The 25,816-nt window shown below is 51.0% G+C and overlaps 1 protein-coding gene across 6 annotated transcripts in view; it reads left to right on the forward strand.

Annotated features, from left to right (window-relative positions):
- PUSL1 (pseudouridine synthase like 1) overlaps positions 1-25,816 on the forward strand; it is a 181,673-nt gene that overhangs the window by 23,717 nt on the left and 132,140 nt on the right. For 2 of the 6 annotated variants that reach the window (XM_088482251.1, XM_088482250.1), the window contains exon 2: positions 2,884-2,977. The exons of 3 other annotated variants lie outside the window; for them this stretch is intronic. The gene's annotated coding sequence lies outside the window, so the exon portion shown is untranslated. Of the gene's footprint in view, positions 1-2,883; positions 2,989-25,816 lie in introns of all 6 variants that reach the window. One more of the 6 variants, XM_088482252.1, reaches the window with a different exon arrangement.

The following is a 25,816-nucleotide window of genomic DNA, read 5'->3' on the forward strand; positions in this document are numbered from 1 at the left end:
TCAGGCCCTCAGGCCCTATATGCAAACTAAGCAAAATTGTGGAAAAAGTGCACATAAATGGGATTACGCCTTATTTTGGTAATAGGATAGGTGTATGAGGACACATCTGTAACTGTTGAATACATTTTCTCCTTATAAATAGGCATTACACTATATTAGTTTTCATTTTCTTATGCATCACTTGTTTTACCAATATAAGAAAGGAAAAGGAAACCTAAAAATAGAGCAGAAGTGATGGCTGGAATTGGAGTTATCATACAGAACATGTTGTTATATGCCAACTTTTCTTCTGATTCATATAAGCGTACATCCAAGAGGTGTGCAGGTTGCTCTCCTTACCTGGTGTGGATTAGTTTGGGTCTCCCTCTGACTGCAATCAGTTCGCAGTAACTTATGCATTTTAGCCATGAAGCTCCTTAAGAGAAATGAGAGGCTATATTTTCCTGGATAATAACATAACCTACAGTGACATGCCTGAGGCACCTCATGAGGCTGACCAGCTATATGGGGCACTGCTGGGATGTAGTTGGCATCCGGACAGTCAGGATGCCGACGGACACAATACAGACATGGCGAATGTCAGAATCCTGACGGATTGCGGAGGGGAGTATTTGGGTCAGGGGGAGATGAAGGGTTAGGTTTAACACTAGGGGGTGGGGTTGGGCTGCGGGAGAGGAGGGTTAAGGTAAGGATTATATAATACTTTACAAGTACGGAAAACAATATCCCAATCCTCCTCTTCCAATGTCCTGGAAAAGTCCTCTTCCCATATCTTTATACACCTCAACTTACTAGACCCACTATCTGTTATTTGGGAATGGTACCACCAGGTGATGCCCCCCTTATGGTTAGAAGACTGAAAAAGTCTTAACACATAGTCGGGTAGAGACATATATTTTACGGAGGGAATGATGAGGCTCTGAATCCAATGCCGCAACTGTAAATATTTGTAGAAATCTTGCTTTGGAAGATGGAATTTACTTTGAAGATCAGAGAATGGCACTACTACTCCCTTATCAGAAAAAATATCTTTCAGGGTATTTAACCCACTCCTCTCCCGAGAATGCAGTTGTAGATTCGCAATTAGTTTGGCTATACAGGATAACGACAGAACTGAAGCCGGTAGTGTCACTTCCTCACTAGTAGATACCAATTTATGCCACGCCATAATAGTGGAGTGGACCGACTTAGGAAGTTTATTACTCAAAGGTTGGGGGCGGAAGCAGGGAGCCACAGTAAGTCGGGAAGGAGAAAGGGTGTCACAGCAACCCACGGTTTAATCGTACCCCCCCTCAAACCAGTCTCTCGCTTGGTTCAATAGGCAAGCATATAGATACTTCTCTAAGTCAGGAAACACCACTCCTTTTAATTTAGGTAAAGAGAGAGTTAAATGTTTTACTTTAAAAACGTATTTTGTTTTGCTATAGCCTCATAATGGAAAAGGTGTTTTATTTAGGTGAAATGTGGGGGCTTAACAATGACTCACACAGCCCAGTGGGGGATGACAAATGATTGACACATCCTCCCACATAACTCTACTGTAATTTGCACTTCCATGAGTAGAGAGACGAAAAGTACCTTTGCAGAACTTTAAGTATTAATTCTATAAATCATCAGTCACATGAAACGGTGAAATCATTTTTATGGTTCCAAAAAGAATTGGTGGATTCTCAAATGGCGCAGAGCAGCCTGAATGGTATTGGTGTTCAATGTAAATGTTACCACATTTATCAACAAAGTTAAAGTAACACAAAGTTTGAAACCAACTAAACCTACAGGTGCTAAAATCAATATCCAAAATACAAAACAATACCTTCCTTAATAGTTGTCAGATGATCATTCAAGTGTTGTATTCACTGCAAAGCAAGGTTCCCCGATGGATGTGTTCTCTCTTTTCTTAATACTTCTTTCACTCATAAATATGAGGAGCAGTAAATGTTAAAAAAAATGTAGTCTGTTTCAATAACTCTCTTGTTAAAACAGGGTGTACCCCACTCACACAGGTTTGTGTGGACGTGCAGTGAGGAAAATGGCACTGGTTAGAACCAGATTTACACATACATATATGAACCCGTCGGTTCATTTGGGCATTATACAAAGTCGCAGCAGTATACGGTGCTGGAAATTTGGTGTGTTTTGATCAGAGAAGTGCGTAAAAGTTAGACAGGGGAGGCAGTGCCTCACCTGTCATACACTTTTTACTCCAGAGTTTTGACTATAAAAATGATTAGAATAATACAAGAACATATTGATAATATTTTCTTTACATTTTTCTTATAATTTTTATAGGTAAAACTTTGGAGTATACCTAAGTATGACAGGAACGGCCCTGCCTCACCTGACCGCACATCACTGGTAAAGGTAGCTTTTTAAAAATGAAAAAAGAACTATTTGCATATCAAATGGCTATATATCAAAACCTGAAATATACACGTGGATCAAATAGGTCAGTCATTAATATATCCCAAATTGCGGTGTAGAAAGGTTTAATAATGAGTCGTGAAATCTGCGTTCACCAGGGGTTCTGGGGTTTGTAGTTTCCCAGTGTTCTGAAGCATTTCGACGCATCCCGGAATAGTCATCACCAGGCTGATGCGTTTCCTATAAATGTGAATAGTTCTTTTTCAATCTTTACTTGATGAAGTAGTCTCCTGCTACTCTAGGATTGGTCTCTAGAACTATAAATACTAAGCTCCTCACATATCCTACATGTCTTGATAAAGGTCACATGACCGAAACGCGCTGACATCCGGAATGTGAGTGATAAGATTTTTCTGCAAACATTTCAGCGGTGTGTGATATGAATTGATTGTTAGCCCTGTGGATTGTTTTTAATTTTTCTTGGACATTTTTAATAAATTCATGCTTTTTGGAATTTGGTAGGCACCATTGCACTTGAATTGGAAAAAAAACCCAGAGATTACTAAGAAAACCTGGAAAAGAAACCAGTGATCAGAGGAGTACTGCATATCTTACTGTGAGTTATTGGTACGCATTCCATTTCTTCAGTGTGTATAAAAAGAAACCTTGATAGGTTTCCCGATCCCTACCTATTGTGCGAGTTAAGGTATGTTTACTTACTGAAGCCGTTTATAGAAACCACTATATATTGGAATAATTCCTCATTTAGAGAGTAGGGTACGCCACCTTGTTTTCGTATAGAGATTACATATACCATTTAAAAAGATACATTTACATATGTTCGCCCTCACAAACCTGTGTGAGTGGGATGCGCCCTGTTTTAACAAGAGTTATTGGCTGTGAATGAAACAGACTACACTTTTTTTTTATTTTTTTATTTTATCGTTTACTGCTTCCTCGTATTTATGAGTGAAAGAAAGAAGTTTTAAGAAAAGAGATAACACATCCATCGGGAAACCTTACTTTGCAGTGTATACAACACTTCAATGATCATCTGAAAACTATTAAGGACTGTATTGTATTTTGGATTTTGATTTTAGTGTCTGTAGGTTTTAGTTGGTTTCAAACTTTGTATTACTTTAATTTTTAAGGTTATTCATGACCAGGTCAAAATCCCAACCAAAAAGATGGGGCTAGAATTTGGAAGACATACATTCATTTTGACTCCTGTTTCGCATGTCCAATTTCTAAATAACTGTTTATGCACCACTTAGAATTATCCATATTCTTACATTAGCATAACCTGAAATATAGGGGTTTATGCATCAAAAACAGTGGAAAGAAGGGAGAAGTGAACCAGTGGAGAAGTGGACTACAGCAACCAATCATCTTCTACCTATTTTTTTATAGAATGTACTTGATAAATGCTACTTCGAAGCTGATTGGTTGCTATGGTCAATAATTAATTTGCTTGATCATTTCCTCCTGCAACTCTTACTACATAGCATATATTGCTATATCTATGTGGCTTCCTGCTGTGCATTTCAGCCTTGTTTATATATCAATCCGCAATGTTTGTTTTTGTTGTCCTGGGATAAGACACAAAACTGGACTTTGTATTAAATTCTATCCAAGACAGAAAGCACAGCAGTGCTGTGTTGTAACTTAACACAACAATAAATAACTCTGCCTGATTACATAAATACAACAGTACAGCAAGCCTCTAAATTGTTGCATACACCTCAGGAGCCTTATAAGGATGGAATTCTGTTTGGACCTTTATTCTTAGTAAGGACTCTCTAGTCATATAGAAAGTAGTTTAGATACAGCTGGAATTCCAAAACTTCTCCACCTCTGCTCCAGAACACAGCTTAATACTGTTTCCAATTGGAACATTTCAGTCTTTAAATCCTTGTGTGTTGCTCCAGCACGGCCAAGTTTAATGATCCCATTCCTTCATTTCTGGGATTGTTCTGCTAAGAAATCTTCCTTGGTGATATCAGCTAAATACATTAAACAAGACGGGATAGTTTATAGTAGCTGAACACAGACTCAACATCCTTTCACCACCTTCATCCTGCTACTGTAACTGACTCATTTGTCTAAACTTCTTTCCAATCCCACAGAGTAATACCCATGTCACAGAAATGCAATATATTGCTCACAATAATGGGTAATTTCTTCTACTTCTTGTAGTCCTCCAGTTTACAACTCTCAGATATTTCTAATTTCAAATAAAGGGACATGTAAATGACTCTGAAATGTAAGCATCTTCATTCCTTATATAAAAAAAAAAACCTACTAGTAACTAAGATTAGGTAAAGTTTCAGGATAGCATAGCACTGGGATGCAGGCTGAAATGGGCCAACATATTGTGGCAATTTAGCTGGTCATTGGTCTCTCCTCTGAATAGCTTATTCCATCTCAGATGCTTGATTGGACTGTGATCTGGTGTCTGCAAAAGCCACTGAATTAGTAATTCTGGGACAAGCAAAAATTCGTAGCACAGAACATTATTTCTACTTCAGGGTACATAGGGTATCCACAGGATACCTTGGGGTATAGGTGTGACGTCAGTCGCAGGGCACCAAAGAGTTAAGCTTTCAGCCTCCCAGGATGCACTAGGTCCCCCTCCTATACCCCGCCCCCGGGCCAAGGCACCTCAGTTTAGTTTGGTGCCCGGCCGGAGTCGGGTGCACCTGTTGGAGTGGGGGCTAGAAGAGCCCCTGAAGCTTTTTCTTCATGCAGCTGTGGCTGCACATCTGGATGTACAGCATGGACAGTCAGTCCTGACGTCCATGCTGTCTTCCCTACACCCCGCCGGTACCAGAACGCCGGTACTGATCCGGGGATGCTGGTGGGCGTCTGGGGTCACAGCTAGCGGTGACCCCAGATGCTCCGGACCATGGCCGGATTCAAGGGGGACAGAGGTAAGCAGCGGGGTCCCGCGGTGTGTCCCCGCTGATCACATGGTCCTAAGTCCCCAGGCAGGGGGCTCCCTGGGGACTGGCTGCAGCGTGGAGCCAGGCGACCAACCTGCGCTTCCACTACCCCCTGGGACAGCGGACCGCAGCAGAGCGGTAGCGCTGCGGCGTCCCAGGGGTTAAATGCATGCCAGGGGAGCGCGCCTGCCCTGTCTCACAGCCGGCGCCTCCCCCGCTGCACACAGCCCTCTCTGCACTGTGCTGACTGGTCCTGTGTCAGCGCTCCTCCCCCAGGCCAGCTTCTCTCTGCTCGTCGGCGGCCATCTTCTCTGCAACGCATGGTGAACGCTGCTGGAAGTCTGGAAGGAAGCATCGTGGTCTGGGTCCCCCCGCATACCTCTCCTCCGCTGTGGCTCAGGTCTGTGTATGCAGCGCTGTGTCCTACCAGGCCCTGTGTCTGTGTAGTTGAGTGATCAGCGCTGTTAGTGCAGGAATTGTTATTTCTCTGCATTGTATGTGACTGTGCTAGCGCTGCCTGTAACTTTTCTTCTCTAAACTGTCAGCTTTATTACTGTCCCTGTTCTTTCTGCTAAAGCCCTTGCGGTGCGGTGCTGCAGGGTGGTCTCTCACCTATTTAATACTTAATTGGTGAGAGAGGTCACATACGTGGTGCCATCATGTCTGAAAGTGATTTTCCCCTCCGGCTACAGTGTACCACGTCCAAAGTACCGTTAGCGGAGGGGGAGGGTAGCGCGGAGGGCCTTTGCCGGCAGTGTTTGTCCATGGCGCGGCCTATTACGGTTACAGCACCGGTACAGGAGCCGCCCTGGGCTTGTTTCGCTCAGGCGTTAACAGCTTTAGTGGGCCAGTTAGCTCCGCAGCCCGCGTTTACTCCGATGGGTTTGTCCCAGCAGTCTGTGGTGTCGTCACCCATGCAGGGGTTCCCACGACAATTGGTGGTACCCCACAGTCTCCCTATTTCCCCGCTCCCGGGTTCTCAGGAGCCAGCGTGGGTTAACTCCCTGACGAGTTCTGTACAGCACTTGTCGGATGTGTTGCAAAGGTCGGTGGCGTCTCTGTCCGCTCCTTATGAGGATGACGAAGGGACGTCTGATGATGGGGAGATTTTGGATCCTTACGATCAGGAACCTCTTCATACTAAGGACGCTGATGCTAAGTCCAAAGTATATATTCCTGGACTTATTCGGGCGGTCCGCACAGCCTTGGTGATTGAGGACGAAGTTCCCCCAGCGGCTAAATCTAAGTATGCTTTTTTCAAAGATGTGAAGGGCGATGCCACAGTCTTTCCTCTTTCGGGTCAGTTGGTGGACCATTTAGAGGAGGCGTGGAAACAACCTGGCAAAAGATACCAGCCGCAGAGACGCCTGGCGGTGGCTTATCCGTTCGCGGATAATTATTTTGCTAAGTGGGAATCCCCTCCACAGGTGGATTCTCACGTGACCCGTCTTGTCCGTAGTGCCACATTGCCGATGCCATCCATGTCCTCCCTTAAGGATGCTACGGACCGCAAGGTAGAAATCTGCCTGAAGTCCGCTTATTCCCTTGCAGGGGGGGCAGCACGGCCGGCTATGGCCATTTGCTGGGTTGCCAGAGCGATGGAGCGCTGGGCGGATTCATTAGTGGCTTCTTTTGAATCCGACTGTCCGGCCGAACAGGCGGAGTTGATTGGCAATCTCCGTGATTCGGCCACCTACATCAACGAGGCGGCTCTAGACATTAGTACTCTGGTGTCTAGGATTTCTTCAGCAGCGGTAGCTGCTCGTCGCACCTTGTGGCTGCGATCCTGGAAGGCGGACGCAGATTCCAAGAAAGGTCTGGAAGCGTTGCCGTTTACCGGAGAAGTTCTCTTCGGTCCGGATCTGGATAAGATTGTGGCCACGCTGGCGGCAGCCAAATCTGCTTGTCTCCCGTCGGCCGCTGCTCCTTCTGGTTCTGGACCATCGTCCTTTCGGTCATCTAGGGCCCAGGGCAGGCCCAAACCACAGTCGTTTCCTCGACAGGCTGGCCCTAAGAAATCGGTCAAGCCCCGGAAACAGGCATGGAGTACCAGACATCCGGCCCCCAAGCCAGATGACAAGCCTGCGGCCTGACGGTCCGGGTCTCCCCTTGGGGGATCCCAGGGTGGGAGGCCGCCTGCTGCAGTTCTCCCGGTGTTGGTCGTTCACTACGACAGACACTTGGGTTCTGGAGGTGGTCTCCCACGGGTACGCCCTCTCCTTCCGGCACAGACCCCCGGCTCGATTCTTCACCACGGGTCTACCATCAGACCGGAACAAGGCTACGGAGCTGCGGAAGGTATTGCACACTATGCTCCAGGCTGGAGTTATAGTGCCTGTTCCATTCTCCCAGAGGGGCCAGGGTTTCTATTAAAATCTATTTTTGGTACAGAAACCCAATGGGTCATATCGTCCGATTCTCAACCTCAAAGCACTCAACAAGTCTTTGCGGGTCCCGAAGTTTCGGATGGAGACCCTACGGTCCATCATTCTGGCGCTGGAACCTGGGGACTACATGGTGCCATTGGACATACAGGACGCTTACCTGCATGTCCCTATTCTTTTGCGCCATCAAGAGTTCCTTCGGTTTGCAATCCGCAGCGACCACTTCCAGTTTCGGGCGTTACCTTTTGGCCTGGCGACAGCACCACGTGTTTTCACCAAGGTGATGGCGGTCATGGCGGCTTCTCTGCGGCTGCAAGGAGTCCGCATGTTGCCGTACTTGGACGACCTGTTATTGGTGGCAGGATCTCCAGAGCTCCTGTTACACCACTTGGACCTGACCATTGCACTGCTGCAACGGCACGGCTGGCTAATCAACTGGCAGAAGTCCACTAATCCCGTCTCGGAGGATTCTGCATCTTGGAGCCTTATTGGACTCGGGACAGCAAAGGATCTTCGTGACGGAGGACAAGATCTCTGCTTTACAGTCAAGGGTGCGCAGTTGTCTGCACAGCCGCCGGGTGTCCTTACACTCGGCGATGAGGTTACTGGGCTCCATGGTGTCGGTGTTCGACATGGTGGAATACGCCCTGTTTCACTCCAGACCTCTGCAGCACCTGATCCTGTCCAAGTGGAACGGGCTGCCTCAGTCTCTGAAGTTCCAGACGATTGTGCTCACCCCGGAGGTTCGCCTGTCCCTTGCGTGGTGGTTAAAGACGACCCACCTCAACAAGGGACGTCCGTTCTGGGTTCCAAATTGGGTCCTGTTAACAATGGACGCCAGTCTTCGGGGCTGGGGAGCAGTTTCGGGTCCACACTTGTTCCAGGGCAGGTGGACGCCGACAGAAGCGGAGCTTCCAATAAATATCTTGGAACTCCGTGCGGTCTTCAATGCTCTCCTGCAGGCACAGCGGTTTCTCCAGGGTCAACCGGTGCAGGTCCAGTCGGACAATGCTACCACCGTGGCCTACATAAACAGGCAAGGAGGAACTCGCAGTCGGGCGGCTCTCGTAGAGGTCTCTCGGATCCTGGTTTGGGCGGAGCGCAATCTTCCGGCCATATCAGCGGTCTTCATCCCGGGAGTGCTAAATTGGGAGGCGGACTTTCTAAGTCGCCAGGACGTTCATCCAGGGGAATGGTCCCTGCACCCGGACGTTTTTCAACTACTGGTGGACAGGTGGGGTCTTCCAGAAATCGACCTCATGGCGTCCCGGCACAACAACAAGTTGCCGGTGTACGGGTCTCGCACAAGAGACGAAGGGGCGTCTCTGGTGGATGCTCTGTCCGTCCGGTGGACGTTCAGGTTCGCATACCTGTTCCCTCCGGTCTCCCTTCTTCCACGGGTAATCCGGAAATTCAAACAGGAAGGAGGGACGCTCCTGTTGATAGCTCCCGCGTGGCCCAGACGGCACTGGTTCTCAGACCTTCAGGGTCTGTCCGTGGACAGTCCTCTGCGGTTGCCGCTACGACCGGACATTCTGTCTCAGGGTCCTTGTCTTCACCCGGACCTGACTCGGCTGTCTTTGGCGGCGTGGCTGTTGAGACGGCCATGCTGAGGTCCCGGGGGTTTTCCAGCTCTGTGGTGCGTACCATGTTACGAGCTCGGAAACCGTCTTCCGCGAGGATATACCATCGCGTGTGGCATACGTTCTTCCAGTGGTGTCGACCGAGAGGTTATGCACCGCGGGAGTTTCGTCTGTCTCGGATTCTCGCCTTCCTGCAAGCGGGACTAGATCATGGGCTTCACCTTGCTTCTTTGAAGGTACAGGTTTCGGCCCTATCTGTCTGGTTTCACCGTAGGATTGCTACAATCCCGGATGTGCGCACCTTTATGCAAGGTGTTCTCCGTATTCAGCCGCCCTTTGTTCCACCTGTGGCGCCTTGGGATTTGGCTGTGGTCCTGAGGGCTCTCCAAGGACCGCCGTTTGAACCACTGGGCTCAGTGGATATTAAATGGCTAACAGCTAAGACTGTTTTCCTTCTGGCCGTTGCTTCGGCCAGACGTGTTTCTGAGTTAGGGGCTCTTTCTTGTAGACCCCCTTTCTTGGTTTTTCATGGGAACAGGGCAGTGCTCCGCACTCGGCCCGAGTTTCTTCCCAAAGTTGTTTCCCAGTTTCATGTTAACGAGGAAATAGTTGTTCCGGCCTTTAACTCACTGGGTCTTTCCGTGGGTGAGGCCTCTTTGGATGTTGTGCGGGCCTTAAGGACTTATGTTGACCGCACTTCTTCGTTTAGGAAGTCGGACGCTTTGTTGTCCTCTATGGCTTCTGTAAAAAGGGTTGGCCTGCTTCAAAGCAAACTTTGGCAGCCTGGATCCGTATGGCTATTTCTGAAGCTTATCTTCATGAAGGCCTACCGGTCCCTCCTTCTCTGAAGGCTCATTCCACTAGGTCTGTGGGTCCTTCGTGGGCAGCTCGACGTGGTGCCTCGGCAGTTCAGATCTGCAAGGCTGCTACGTGGTCTTCTGTCCATACCTTCGTGAGGTATTACAGGTTTGACACCTTCGCCTCTCAGGATGCTTCCTTCGGGCGGCGGATTCTCCTTTCTGCACAGGAGCGTCCCCACCCTTAAAGGATACTGCTTTGGGACATCCCCAAGGTATCCTGTGGATACCCTATGGACCCTGAAGTAGAAAATATGAGATATGGTAAGAACTTACCCTTGTTATCTCTATTTCTACGAAGTCCATAGGGTTCCACAGGACTCCCGCCCTGTCGCACCTGTGCTGCAGATGGGCTTTGCTCTGGTCACCGGTTTTCCGTCTCCCTCTGGTGAAAATGTGATTCTTGTATGTGTCCAGATCTTTGTTCTCTCTCTTCCTTCTCCTCCTCCGGCCTATGGCTTGGTAACTAACTGAGGTGCCTTGGCCCGGGGGCGGGGTATAGGAGGGGGACCTAGTGCATCCTGGGAGGCTGAAAGCTTAACTCTTTGGTGCCCTGCGACTGACGTCACACCTATACCCCAAGGTATCCTGTGGAACCCTATGGACTTCGTAGAAATAGAGATAACAAGGGTAAGTTCTTACCATATCTCATATTTTTGCTGAGAAGTCCGGTCATAGATGGGTAGGGATGCAGTCAGGAAGCCGATGGTCTAAATGCCGACTGCCGGCTTCCCGACTGTCTAATCCTGGCAGGGTACTAAAAACGGGTGTCGAAATCACGACGCTTGTCATTAGACCTACCCTGGGAGCCAGACGTGCGGCATACCGAACGAAGGTAAGCCGGGTGGCGGGCGCAGACAGCAGGGTTAGGTGTCGGCGCTCCCAGAGGGACTTGGGGTTAGGCACCCCGCTGGGAGGGTTAGGATTAAGCAAGGGGAAGGGGAGGTTAGGGTTAGGCACCCCCCCTGGAGACTTAAGTTTAGGCTGCACGAATGGGGGAGGTTAGGCACAATTAAGGGAGGGTTAGGGGGGGGTGCAAAATTAGTAGTACTTAACAAAACCCCTGCCGGGCTTCCTGCGTGGGGATTTGAACCGCGGCCGTCGGTAATACATACCGATCCCGGTGGGTAGACAGCTGTGATACAGCACCTGATCAGCAATATAGTTCAGATATCCTGTGCCATTCCAAACATTGCATCATGGATATCGAGAGACAAAACATCACTATGGGGTATTTTCAATTAGCCGCATAACCCTTTTTCAGAGGTTAACATGGCTAAATACAATTTAATGCAGCTGGCAGTAACTTTTCCTTGCTCTCCACTTAGCCTTTAGTTGTGTTAGTGTAAGAGGGGCAAGGGGTGGACTGCTGTGTGCGCCTGCTGCCGTGCAGGTGTGGCGGGGCACTTACCTCTCCCACCCCGTGGCTCTCACCTTCAGGACACCTTGGTTTCTCCCACCGACGGTCCTGGGTCTTTCCGGTTCGACACAGCCGGGGACGGTCTAACCTGTAAGATAGGTCGGACACGCTGAACCTATGGGCCGGACCTTGGTGCCACAGGACGGACTGACGGACAGGGGTGCGGGGACTAGAGGATGGTCATCATTGGCACTTGTGGCCTCAGACTGGTTTGCACCCGCATGCCAGGCACATGGGTGCAACCCGAACGGAAACGCCCGAAAGGGGAAAGGGAAGAGGTTGACGACACACAAACAATGATTCGACACACAAACACAGAATGCGCTCACCGGGTATGCCCCTTGTCTCTTTGCTGGGCGAGTAGTCCTGGTCTCTGCTCCTATAAGAGAGCACGGCTGCCTGGCGCCGCACTAGAACAATACCTGCAGCCTAACACCGCACGGTGATGGTGCAGTGGATATGCGGTAACCTAGCACAGGTACGGTGGTCTCGGCCTAGCGCCGCACGGTGGTGGTACAGTGGGTTCACAACAACCTAACACAACGGTACAGTGGTCTCGGCCTAGCGCCGCACGGTGGTGGTACAGTGGGTACAAATGGTACAGTGGTCTTGGCCTAGCGCCGCACGGTGGTGGTACAGTGGGTACACAACAACCTAACACAATGTTACAGTGGTCTCGGCCTAGCGCCGCACGGTGGTGGTACAGTGGGTTCACAACAACCTAACACAATGGTACAGTGGTCTCGGCCTAGCGCCGCACGGTGGTGGTACAGTGGGTTCACAACAACCTAACACAGGGGTACAATGGCCTCGGCCTAGCGCCGCACGGTGGTGGTACAGTGGGTTCACAACAACCTAACACAATGGTACAGTGGTCTAATACCAAGATACAAGGGCCTCACTGAGGGCTTACCTGAACTGCCAACTCGCGTTCGGGACTCCCTCCAGCGACGATCCGCCTGCTCCGACGACTCCTCCGCCCTTTTCTCCTGCCCTCAGGCGGGGATTTTAAATACCCCGCCGCGTCGCCGGGTGATGACGCGCCCCAACACGTGGGCGCGCCCGGCAATGCGGGGTCCAGTCCTTGCCGGCGTCATGGCCGCGCCGCGTCGCCGGGTGATGACGCGCCACAACACGTGGGCGCATCCGGCGATGCGGGGTCCGGTCATTACCGGCGCCTTCGTGGGAGGGGGGGCGCGCGGCCCCGGACCTCCCACACTCTCCCCTTCTTTTCCTTTTGTGGTCCCCACAAAGACCGGGCGGCACGACCACTCAAAGTCAGGGTCTGGGAACCGTGGTGGTGGCACTCCCAAGGTCGACCTCGCGGATCTCCGGACTGGAGCCTCAAGGGACAGGGCGGCTGGTTCGGCCCGTGGTGGGCTGTCTTGGGGTCCGGGCGGTGGCGTTCCTGACGCCCGTGTTGCTGGTAGGGGTAGTTCGGTCCCAGCCGACTCCTCGGTCACGACGAGGGGGCTGTGCGCCCGGGAGGGCGGCGCCCACCAAGTGAATGGGGTGAACCCCGGGGTCCCCGGTCCTGCCAGGGCGTTTGGGGGCTCCCTGCTCTGTCCACCAGGCTTCATGCTGCAGCACGGCTCCTGTGCCTCCGACGGGTCTCCCGACTCCCAGGGTCGCAACATGTCTCGGTGCAGGGTGCGAGTGTGACCGCTGTCGTCCTCGGCACGCACCTCGTATACTGGGTTGTTGGGCGAAACTTGTCGCTGTACGATGTAGGGCAACACCTCCCATCGCGGGCTTAGCTTGTTCTTTAGGCGCCTCTCACGGACAAATACTCTTTGTCCAACTGGGATGGGCTCCCCCACGGCCCCTCCGGGCTGGGGGTGCCTGGTGGTCCCGATGTTGCGCTCCGCCACCTCCCCTGCAGTCCTCAGCCGTTGCCTTTGCTCCTCGACCCACCCACCATGGGTCCACGCGTCTTCCCCCTGGGGTAGAGAGAGGTCGAGGTCCTGCAGTTCCCTCCCTGCTCTACCGAACAGTAGGAAGTAGGGCGACGAGCCCGTGGTCCGGTGCACGCGGTTGTTGTACACCCACACCAGTTCTTGGACGAATGCTGGCCAACGGCGTTTCTTTTCGGCTTCCAAGGTTCTCAGCATTTGTAACAGGGTCCGATTGAATCGTTCGCAGGCCCCATTCCCCTGGGGATGGTAGGGCGTGGTCCGGGATTTTTGCCTGCCGTAGGTCTGACAGTCGTTCCATCACGCGGCCCTGGAAACATGCTCCTTGGTCTGAGTGGATGCGCTCGGGGCAGCCATACCTTCGGATGAAGTGTTCCACGATGGCCTTGGCGGCTGTTTCCGCTGTCTGGTCACGGGTAGGCACCACCGCAGTGAACTTGAAGTGGTCCGTCATCACTAGGGCGTACTGGTGCCCGCTTGTCGACTCCCCTATTAGCACGTAGTCCACCATCAACCGCTCCAAGGCTCGCCTGGTCTGGATGGTCTGCACCGGGGCTCTCTGTTCGGTGGGCTTGGTGACGCCACACGTCGGGCATGTCCGACACACGGCCTCTACCAACTCTTGTAGTCCTGGAAAGAAGTACTGACGGCGTATCCACTGGAGCGTCTTGGCCACCCCGAGGTGGGCCCCTTCCTCGTGGGCCTCCACTACCAAGCCTCGGGCCAAGCCTTCCGGGAGCACGACCTGCCTGACTTCGCGGAGTTCTTGTTCCAGGTAGGTGCGCCGGCACAACACCCCGTCGTGGACAGTCAGCCGATCCCATTGGTGAAGCATCCTCTGGCCCACCCCGCCGAGTCGGCCTCTCTCGCGGGCGGAGGGCCTATGTCCCTGTTCCTTCCAGCTGTGGATGGCCCTCAGGTCTGGGTCTTGCTTCTGCTGTACGGCCCACTCGAGGGCGGTCCTCTGCAGCTGGAGGCCGCAACTGGTGGCTTCCAGGGGTCTGGGTGGCGGTCTAACCTTGGCAAGATCAGGGATTTCTAAGCCTTCCTGGTCCTCGTCGGAGGGGCCCTTGGGTGCCTCCACGGGATAACGGGACAGGGCGTTGGCGTTGGTGTTGTATTTCCCCGGACGATATTTGATCTTGGGGGAAAATTTCGCCAACCGGGCAACCCAACGCTGCTCCAGGGCCCCCAACTTGGCAGTGTCCAGGTGCGCCAGAGGGTTGTTGTCTGTGATGACCTCGAACTCCGTCGCAGTTAAGTACTCGGCAAACTTCTCCGTCACGGCCCACACCATTGCTAACAGCTAGAGTTTGAAGGAGCTTTAGTTTTCGGGGTTCCTCTCAGAGTCCCGCAGACTCCGGCTCCCATAGGCAATCACCCGTTCTTGCCCCCCATGGATCTGGGAAAGGACTGCCCCCAGCCTTTTGTCACTGCCGTCGGTGTAGACCAGGAAGGGCTTGTCAAAGTCAGCGTAGGCGAGTACCGGGGCTTGGGTGAGGGCGTCTTTCAGCTGGTTGAAGGAGTCGTCTTGGGCTTGGCCCCACGCCACAGTCCTCTTTCGTGCATCCGTTGCCACACCTCTCAGCAGCTCATGCAGGGGTCCGGCTATTTTTGCGAAACCCCGAATGAACCGGCGGTAATAGCCGACTAGTCCAAGAAAGGCTCGTACCTCCGTCACGGTGGTGGGTGTTTTCCATCCCTGAATTGCGGCGATTTTGTCGGGTGTAGGTTTCACCCCGTCTTGGGATACTACGTGTCCCAAGTACTCAAGGCTGGGTTGGAGGAGGTGGCACTTCCTTGGCCTCAGTTTGAGCCCGTATTGCTCCAAACGCTGTAGTACTTGATCCAGCCTGCGGAAATGCTCGTCCAGCGTTGGGGCGAACACGATGATATCATCCAGATAGATCAAAATTGAGTCGAAGTTTAGATCCCCTAGGCAACGTTCCATGAGTCGTTGGAAGGTAGCTGGCGCATTGGAGAGCCCAAAGGGCATCCGACAGAAATCGAATAGGCCCATGGGGGTGGTGAAGGCCATCTTGGCTTGGTCCCTTTCGGCCACCGGCACTTGCCAATAGCCGCTGGCATGTCCAAGGTGGAGAAGAATCGTGACTTCCCCAGGGCCGCCAATGATTCTTCGATGCGGGGGAGAGGGTATGCGTCTCGCACAGTACAGTTGTTCAGCTTCCGATAGTCCACACAGAAGCGTAGGGCCCCATCTTTCTTCTTAACTAGGACAATCGGCGCCGCCCACGGGCTTTTGCTCTCTTTGATGATGTGGTTATCCAGCATCTGGTGGATCATGGCCTTCACTTCCTGGTACAATTTTGGCGGAATGGGTCGGTATCGCTCCCGAATGGGGGGCTGGTCCCCGGTGTTGATCTCGTGTTCTAATGCCCGGGTGTAACCGAAGTCTTCCTCGCTGCGGGAGAACGCCTGTTGTCTCATCCACAGAAGCCGTTCGAGCTTCTTGACCTCGGCGGGGCCGAGTTCACCTAGGGGCACGTCCATCTGTTCGAGTATTATTCGCCCGTTCCAGTCTTCTGTGGGCTCTACCCGCTCCTCCACCCTCACGGCCAGCGTCCATGGTTTCCGCATGTCGGGCTCTAGGAGGACGTTTTGTCCTGACTCGACACCGCCCTCGGGCACAGCCTCTACCTGTGCCTAGATGGTCCTGGGGGGAACCTGGGCTGGGGCGTCCCCCAGGTTACAGATCCGGATGGGCACCACCCCATGCTTGACTACTGCCAAGGCCCGAGCCACGATCAATCCAGCGTCGGTTTGGCCAAACCAGCAGGGTTCTATCATGACTTCCCTACCCTCCAGGGGCCGTTGCGCCCACACGGGCAGATCCACGACCACCTCTTGCTTGGCGGGAATCCTCACCCGTTGGTTATGGCCTGTCTTGACCCGTCCCAGGGGGCCTGTGTCAGCGGCTGAAGATGGTCCCTCGCACAGCCGCATCACCCGTTGCAGGGCCTGCTGTACGGGCTTCTGCACCCCTAGGTGTCTCCAGTACCGGGGGCCCTTCTCCAGGACTAGGGCTTGGTCCAAGCAGCGGAGTATATTCATCCCCAAGATAACAGGCCCATGCTTCAAGTCCTCCCCTGCGACAACCATGATGCCTTTCTTCCCCAGGGACTGTGGGCGTACAGCTCCACCTCGACCCAAACCACACCCAGGATGGGAATTGGCAGGTTGTTTGTGGCCATGAGGGTTGCCCAATCTCCCACGTTGGTCCGCTGCAGGTGGGCGTAGTTCTCCTGGAAGCATCGCTGGGACATTGTTGACACTTGGGAGCCGGTATCCAGAAGACAGCGCTGGCTCTTTCCCGCCAGCTGGGCTATTACTGTGGGGCACTCTCCAATGAGATCCGACGAGTGGGTAATGTCCACCTGGTCGTCTCCCTTCCTCGCGGTTTGGCCCGCAACCGCGAGGGACGATAGTTTAAAGGTCTACGGCGGGTGTCACGACTGGGTCGTACTTCAGGACATTCGCGGGCAAAATGGCCAGGTCGATCGCACTCCCAGCAGACTGGGCCCCTGGTGTCCCGTCGGCGCGTTCCTGCTGACTCCCAGCGCCGGGGCGGGTCTTGCTCGTGAGGCTTCCGACGTGGGGCCTCGGCCCGCTCTCCTTCTGCACGGGTCTCCGCCCCGGCCCGCCGGTCTTCTGCCTGCTCCACTCTCTGCTTTAGCTGGGATACTTCCTGCTGGACCAGCAGGAGCGCATTGGTCAACTCCTTGACGCAATTCTCCAGTGGGTTTAGGGGTGGGTTGGGGGTGCGGGAGTCTGGGTGTGTCGGTTGGAGGGACACAGAGCAGGAGCCAAACTCCTCGTCCTGATCCTTGGCCAATGCCTTCTCCAGCACCTCGTGGAACAGAAGGCGGGGGTCCCCTTCGATCTTGTCTTGGAAATGGTGGCGTAGGGGCCTACTCTTCAGACCTGCCACGAATAGGTCTCGTAAGACCGTCTGGGTTTCCAGCCAACCAGTCTGCGTCCTGCCGAGCCCGTATCCGATCGGCGCAACTTTGGAGGGCGTTGGCAAATTGGGAGATCGACTCATCCTCGCGCTGGATCCGAGCGTACAGCCGTTTCCGGAGGTTGGTCGGTGTGGACCGGTCTCCGTAACTGTCCTTCAAGATTTTGAACACCCCCTGGAGGTCCTTCCTCTGCCCGAGAGGGCGGTTGATGACAGATTTTTTTGCTTCCCCCAGGATGACCTGAAGCACCAAGTCTACCTGTACCGGTGCGGGGAGGTGATACAGACGGATCACCGACTCCACCTGGTCCATCCAGTCGTCCAGTTCCATGTTCTGTCCATCGTACTTCTGGATGAGTTGTACAGCAGCTCCGATGGCCGGGGTTACCCGCCGGTCAAAAGTCGGATCTGTCGTCTCGGATGGTGGTCCCGCGGAGGTAGAGGCGGTGGTAGGGTCCGTCATCTTCGTGGGGGTCCTCCGGCTGGCGTCAAGGGATCCTGCCGACTATGCCAAATGTAAGAGGGGCAAGGGGTGGACTGCTGTGTGCGCCTGCTGCCGTGCAGGTGTGGCGGGGCACTTACCTCTCCCACCCCGTGGCTCTCACCTTCAGGAAACCTTGGTTTCTCCCACCGACGGTCCTGGGTCTTTCCGGTTCGACACAGCCGGGGACGGTCTAACCTGTAAGATAGGTCGGACACGCTGAACCTATGGGCCGGACCTTGGTGCCACAGGACGGACTGACGGACAGGGGTGCGGGGACTAGAGGATGGTCATCATTGGCACTTGTGGCCTCAGACTGGTTTGCACCCGCATGCCAGGCACATGGGTGCAACCCGAACGGAAACGCCCGAAAGGGGAAAGGGAAGAGGGGACGACACACAAACAATGATTCGACACACAAACACAGAATGCTCTCACCGGGTATGCCCCTTGTCTCTTTGCTGGGCGAGTAGTCCTGGTCTCTGCTCCTATAAGAGAGCACGGCTGCCTGGCGCCGCACTAGAACAATACCTGCAGCCTAACACCGCACGGTGATGGTGCAGTGGATATGCGGTAACCTAGCACAGGTACGGTGGTCTCGGCCTAGCGCCGCACGGTGGTGGTACAGTGGGTTCACAACAACCTAACACAACGGTACAGTGGTCTCGGCCTAGCGCCGCACAGTGGTGGTACAAATGGTACAGTGGTCTTGGCCTAGCGCCGCACGGTGGTGGTACAGTGGGCACACAACAACCTAACACAATGGTACAGTGGTCTCGGCCTAGCGCCGCACGGTGGTGGTACAGTGGGTTCACAACAACCTAACACAGCGGTACTGTGGTCTCGGCCTAGCGCCGCACGGTGGTGGTACAGTGGGTACAAATGGTACAGTGGTCTTGGCCTAGCGCCGCACGGTGGTGGTACAGTGGGTTCACAATAACCTAACACAGGGGTACAATGGCCTCGGCCTAGCGCCGCACGGTGGTGGTACAGTGGGTTCACAACAACCTAGCACAATGGTACAGTGGTCTAATACCAAGATACAAGGGCTTCACTGAGGGCTTACCTGAACTGCAAACTCGCGTTCGGGACTCCCTCCAGCGACGATCCGCCTGCTCCGACGACTCCTCCGCCCTTTTCTCCTGCCCGCAGGCGGGGATTTTAAATACCCCGCCGCGCGGGCTCCTGGGCTGGATGACGCGGTGGGCCCTCATTGGCCCGCCGCGTCGCCGGGTGATGACCCGCCACAACACGTGGGTGCGTCCGGCGATGCGGGGTCCGGTCATTACCGGCGCCTTCGTGGGAGGGGGGGCGCGCGGCCCCGGACCTCCCACACTCTCCCCTTCTTTTCCTTTTGTGGTCCCCACAAAGACCGGGCGGCCCCGGACCTCCCACATTAGCTTTCCATAGGATTTAAACACTGCTTTTTTTCTTGCAGCCCCTGAGTTTGGGAAAAATCTCTATTTTAAACACTTAACTGACAATTTTTTCCTGGAAAAAAACGGTCAGAAATTGCCTTTTCTTTTATTTATTTAGTTTAAAGGTGCCTACACACTTAGCGATTTTTTTACACGATTTGCCCGATTTCCACGAATCGTGATGACAAATCGTGTAAAATATGCCCAAATCGTGAGTTTCCACTCATGATCACGATGCCGATGCGTGTCCCCGCTCGTCGTACATCGCATCTTCAGATCTGCCGTGCTGTAGGGCAGATTTGCCAATCTGGGACACGATGCAGTGCCGATCGTGAATACTTTTTACTCACGATCCATCGCATGATTCATCGTACATCACGTATTTTGAATCACAGGACCCTGTACACGCCCAAATAACAATCTTGCGCAGCATCGTGGATTGATTGAGAAGGACGCGATTGCACAATGGAAGTTTGCTATTCCTGGTTTTGGTGAGTATTGCTACTGCAACCCCACTGCCCACAAATGTGCGCCACCCTCCAATGTGTGCCACCCACCTATAAATGCATGAACCAGCCACCACCCGCCTATAAGAGGCGGGCGGTGGCTGGGTCATGCATTGAACTCCCATGCCCACCAATGTGGGCCAACCATTTACCCACTCACGGCCCACCTAATAAATACCTAGAAAATATGAAAATATATTAAAACACCATAAACAAATATATTGCATCAACAGAAGCAAATACAGTACGGTATATTACAACAACAGAAACAAATATATTACATCAGCAAACAAATATATTAAAAACCTGTAAAAAAAACCATTCTGTATTAAAATACCATTACAAGCATATTAAAAACCTGTAAAAAAAAAAACATATTAAAATACCATTCCAAACATATTAAAATCCTGTAAAAAAAAAAAAAAAACATTTAACAACAACAATAAAAATCACAAAACAGTTTACAATTATAGCTAAAAATGTAGATGTCCATATTTTTCTTCTTCCTAGGAATGTCTATGGATATCGAGCAAGAGTTTGTGACTGGATTCCTGGAGATCCTGCAGTCCAAAGAGTGTCTATGGCAGATAAGCTGTAGACAATACCATAATAAGTCCAAAAAATTGGCAGCTTTGGAGGTGGTGTTGGAGTACAAAAAAAAGTTTGTAGCGGATGCTGCGCCAGAAAATCCAGAACTTGCGTACGGTGTACGTAAAGGAAAATTAAAAAAGTGGACGATTCCAAGCGGTCCAGAGTGGGCACAGACGGCCTGTATCATCCAACGCTGTGCTACTATAACATAAGCTTCATCAGCGATCAGGAGCCACAACGCCGAGCGATGGCCGAGCGAGAGGGAGAAGAGGTGGCAGAAGTGAGTGGACCGTCTGAGGAAGTTTTGGTAAGTAGAGACACAGTTCATAAACCAAAACCTTTTCTTTTTTTTTTTTTTTAAACAAAACATTTTAGATCAATCCCAATTCTCCACTATAGTCAGTTATCTCAGACAGTCCTCCTGCCATGACACCGCATCTGGTCCGTTGAAATAGGCCATATACTCCTCCCTCACTTCTTTGGCACGTGCGGTTGGTGCTGTTTGAATTGAAGGTGCAGACACTGATGTAAACTGGGCAGTCTCCACCGGATGTCCTGTATCTCCTGGTCTAGCTGTGACTTGTCCTTATTGTGTAGTTTTCCTTCACATAAAGTTATGCAGCACACAGTACACCATCACGACCCAGTTCCACACGTAGGTTTATGGTGGTGTGGAAAATGCAGAAGCGGTTACTCAGTATTCCAAACGCGTTTTCCACAATGTGCCGTGCCCGGGATAGACGATAGTTGTAGATCCTCTTCTCTCTGGTCTGGCTACTCTGTGGAAATGGCTTCATCACATGTTCATGCAAACCAAAAGCCTCCTCTGTGACGAAAATGTAGTTTTAGGCTGTGCTTCATCTCATCCAGTGATGGCAAGTGGAGGGTTTTGTTGGTGAGTTTCTTGTAGAATGCCGTCTGTTTGAAGGACCCACCATCCGAAGCACGGCCGTTTCTTCCAACATACACAAATTCGTAGTTGGCATTCACCACTGCCATGAGAACAATGCTGAAGAAGCCTTATAGTTGTAGTAATATGATCCGGTGTTGGCAGGTGGGTTGATGCGAATAGGTTTTCCATCGATGGCTCCTGCGCAGTTAGGGAAATTCCATCGTTGTTCAAACTCTTCAACGATGCTATTCCACTCCTCCACGGTGTTTGTAAACTAGAAAAATAGTAGAAAATGGGTTAAAACATGACACATAATATTTTATCTCCATTTTTGTTTTCCTTTATAGACTCCCACCCAAGAACTGCCTTTGTCCTCCGGACATCAGTCTGATTTGGGACAGTGAGGTGGATACCTTATCCCCATGCCCACCAACCATTCAACCCTCCCAACATCTTCCGCACATCCCAAAGAAAAAAAAAAAGCATGGGAGTAAGCAGCAGCAGCAATACACAGTGCCAGAGGACATATTCCTGCAGCAGGCGGAAAGAATCCTCCAAAAACAGCCTGACGACATAGATGACATCACGGCACATATAAATAGCGCTATGCAAAATGAATGACCATACATAGAAGGATTTCCAGAGGCTGGTGTATGAGCTGTTAATTAGGTCTCTAAGTTCACATTTACATGGCTCAACATATATAGCAGACCCTCTTCTGTACTCACCTGTCCCAACCGCCTCTGTGAGACCCCCCAGCCCAGTTAGATACTACTCCCCCACCCAGTACCCCGTCCACAAGCCAAACTATTTGCCCCATTATATTTTTTTGGTGTTTTTGTTGCCTGTACGATCACCAAATTTTATCACTCCCTATAGGTACTGTATGGTATACGGTGGTGATGACACTGGTTGGACAAGGTCACTACACACATGGTGCAAGTACAGATTGATGGAAGCCGGGGCCACAATCTGTACTTGTGCCATGTGTGTATTGGCATGTTCAATCTGGTATCTGACCCACCGTATAGCATACAGCAGCCTAGCTATTGGGAGTTATAAAATTTGGTTTTAATGCTGTTTTCTACTTTTTATATACATAGTTTAAAATGTATATATTTAAGAAAACACCAAAATTTTTTATTACTGTGCAGTGCTGTTGGAACAGTGTTGTTAATGCAGCCTTATTGGCTGACAATACAATTATATAAAGAGTTAAAAACATTAAAAAAAAAAGTTTTCTTTCACAAGAAACAAATGTGTAGCGTGTGTTTTTTTTTTTTTTCCTCCCTTGCAATACTTCTACTGCAGCACTTTAATGATAGCCTTGCAGGTCTTCGGGAAGATGATGCCCAAGGACTAAGGGGAGATGATGGTCACAAACTTCAGGTCTACCCTGAGGTACCTGTAGCCAGGTACCTCAGGGTAGCCACCAGCCTGTCTTCAGCAGGGATTGCCTCCGCAGCCTTGTGTCCTCCTGTCTCCGGATGTGGGGGGTCACCATACTCAGCAACTCCTGGAAGGTGGCGTCATCCATGCGCAGGTAGTTGCGGTAGTCTTCCAGGTTGTTCTCCTTGATCTCCATCAGTAGGGACATGTGAGAGCGGGTAACCCTTTGCAGCAGCCTCTCCTTGGTCCAGCATGCTCTTCTCCTCCTTTGCTCTGCCCTCTCCTTCATCACCTTGACCCCAGCTTGGACAACCAACACTTTATACTGATAGGGATGCATCAGCACAGAATTCTGGAACAGGATAGAATGCAGGTAGCACACACTTGCAGGTAGAACACCCTTTGTAAAAGGCAAGCCAAATACAAAGCAGAACACAGTAGCAATGTACAGGGTTCAGCAGGTATACACCTAGCCTCACTAGTAGCAGAGCAGAATGTGTACAGGGTTAAAATGGTGCCTGCTTTTTATACCATCTAGCTAGCCCCGCCCATTATTTAAATATCCACCCAATCGTGAAAATCCTCGTGTGTTTGGTAAACTCACGATTTATCGTGCACGATCTCACGATTTGGACTTCCGACATGATTCACGATAGATCGGGGGAGATCGTGTGTAAAATTGGCAGCTTTTTTGACCAAATCGTGCCCACGACTACCGGGGAGAGTTCAAGAAAATTTGTACACGATGTCGCATCGTGAGCACATCGCCAAGTGTGTAGGCACATTAAGAAGTATTTTAAAAAATTCTATTTAAATATTTTATTGAATAAAAAATATGCCTAGGGGGTGTCTCGCACCCCACAGGTGTGCAAAGGCCCCCACTATAAACTCACAGTTTGGCAATAGACCCCTAGTGGTCATAAATCTTAATAACAGTACCCCCCTCCCACACCCCCTTAGTAGTGAAAGAATCCTTGTTTTATAAACCAACCCCTGCTTCCTTTTCGCATGGCATTCTGGGACACGATTCCAGCAGTGTTATGTCAGCGGTCATAGACCGCCGCGTCACTGCATGGGGTCCGGTGAGTAAAGAGTTCCGTTCTGATCTCCTCTTCAAAAATCAGGCACACAGCAGGGCTGCATAGTCACATATGATGCGACCTTGTCTGCAGAAACACTTCTGGCCGCATGCAACTATGCCAGTTAAGGTAAAAATGTCAGGACCTAGTTCATAACCCCTGAACTCCCCCCCTCCCCCCAATGATTATTTAGGCACTTAGAAGTTTTTAATTAGCTTAAATTTGGGCAATAATGACATCTTTTTTTATGATTGAATTAGGGCAAGAACATCTATTTAAAATTTATCCAACACGATTACAAAAAAATAATATATATATTTCTTTAAGCACAGGGGTTACCTCGCCCGGGGCTATCCAATTAGTCCCAAAGTCGTCCTGACGCCGGCACTTATTGTGTTTTTAATTTTCGGGATCTGATATGTCCTGAAAAACAACCCATAATTATTGTCGTTTTTTCACCTGAAAAAAGGCGAAAACACAGGTGCCGCGATAAGCTCGCGGACTTGTGTGTTTTCGGGAGAACTATCCTATAATTTTGACCGAAATAATAGGATAAGGTGAAAAAAAGCATCAGTGAAAATCTGGGATAATCCCCGTTTTTTGTCGATCGCGGGGGTCAATTAGCGGTCGAACAATGTTCGGGGCTAATTGGATACCGCTCATAGCATTAATATCGAATTTAAATATCAATCATTGATATATCGAAACATCGATCATCACGACTTTACATTTCCCCAGTGGCTGCTCCTCTCTGCAGCTGCCGGCATACACTAGGGGGCCGAAGGCTGCTTGACTTACAGTTCCCCAGTGGCCGTCCCTCTCTGCAGCCGCCAGGCGAAGGGTGCCGCTGGGCTGTCCGATCAGAAGTGATCGGCTGCACGGGATGCAGAGGAGCCAGGAGGAGATTGGCGGCTGCTGGAAGATTATTTTCCAACACCACCCACTGGGAGATTCTGACTGGTCGCATCAGATGTGACCATGTCGGACAAATCTCGGCCAGGCCAGTGGTCGCATCCGATGAGCCCATGCCAGGCAAGTGACTTAAAATTAGGGGTGTGCACCGGCCACTTTTCGTGTTTTGGTTTTGGATCTGGATCTTTCTTCGTGTTTTGGATCTGGATTGGTTTTGCCAAAACCACCCTTCCGTGTTTTGGGTTCTGGGTTTTGTGTTTTGGATCTGTATTTTTTTGAAAAAAAGCATAAAAACAGTTAAAATCACAGAATTTGTGGGTTTTTCTGCTTCTATGCTATTATTAACCTCAATAACCTTAATTTCCACTCATTTCCAGTCTATTCTGAACACCTCACACCTCACAATAGTGTTTTTATGTCCAAAAGGTTGCACCGAGGTAGCTGGATGACTATGCTAAGAGATACGAGTGGGCGGCACAAACACGTGGTCCATCTAGGAGTGGCACTGCAGTGGCAGACAGGATGGCAGTTTGAAAAACTAGGCCCCAAACTGTACATAATGCAAAGAAAAAAAAGAGGTGCAAGATGGAATTGTCCTTGGGCCCTCCCACCCACCCTTATGTTGTATAAACAGGACATGCACACTTTAACAAACCAAACATTTCAGCGCCAGGGTCTGCCACACGACTGTGGCTGAAATGATTGGTTCGTTTGGGCCCCCACAAAACAAGCTGGCAATTAATCTGTCCCTGCACAAACTGGCTCTACGGAGGCAAGATGTCGTCCTCATCCTCCTCATCCACCGATTCCTCACCCTCTTCAGTGTTGTGTACATCCTCATCCTCACAGAGTATTAATTCGTCCCCGCTGGAATCCACAACCACAGGTCCCTCTGTACGTTCTGGAGGCTGGTCTCCCTGGAAGAGTTGATAATTCATTTTATGAACATCATCTTCTCCACATTTTGTGGAAGCAACCTCCTACGCCTTTCGCTGACAAGGTTCCCGGCTGCACTAAACACTTTCGGAGTACACACCGGAGGGGGGGCAACTCAGGTAAAATAGAGCCAGTTTGTATAGGGACCTCCAAATTGCTTCTTTTTCCTGCCA

Source organism: Taudactylus pleione, unplaced genomic scaffold, assembly GCF_031769625.1.
Source record: "Taudactylus pleione unplaced genomic scaffold, aTauple2 ptg000284l, whole genome shotgun sequence".
Lineage (NCBI taxonomy): Eukaryota > Metazoa > Chordata > Amphibia > Anura > Myobatrachidae > Taudactylus > Taudactylus pleione.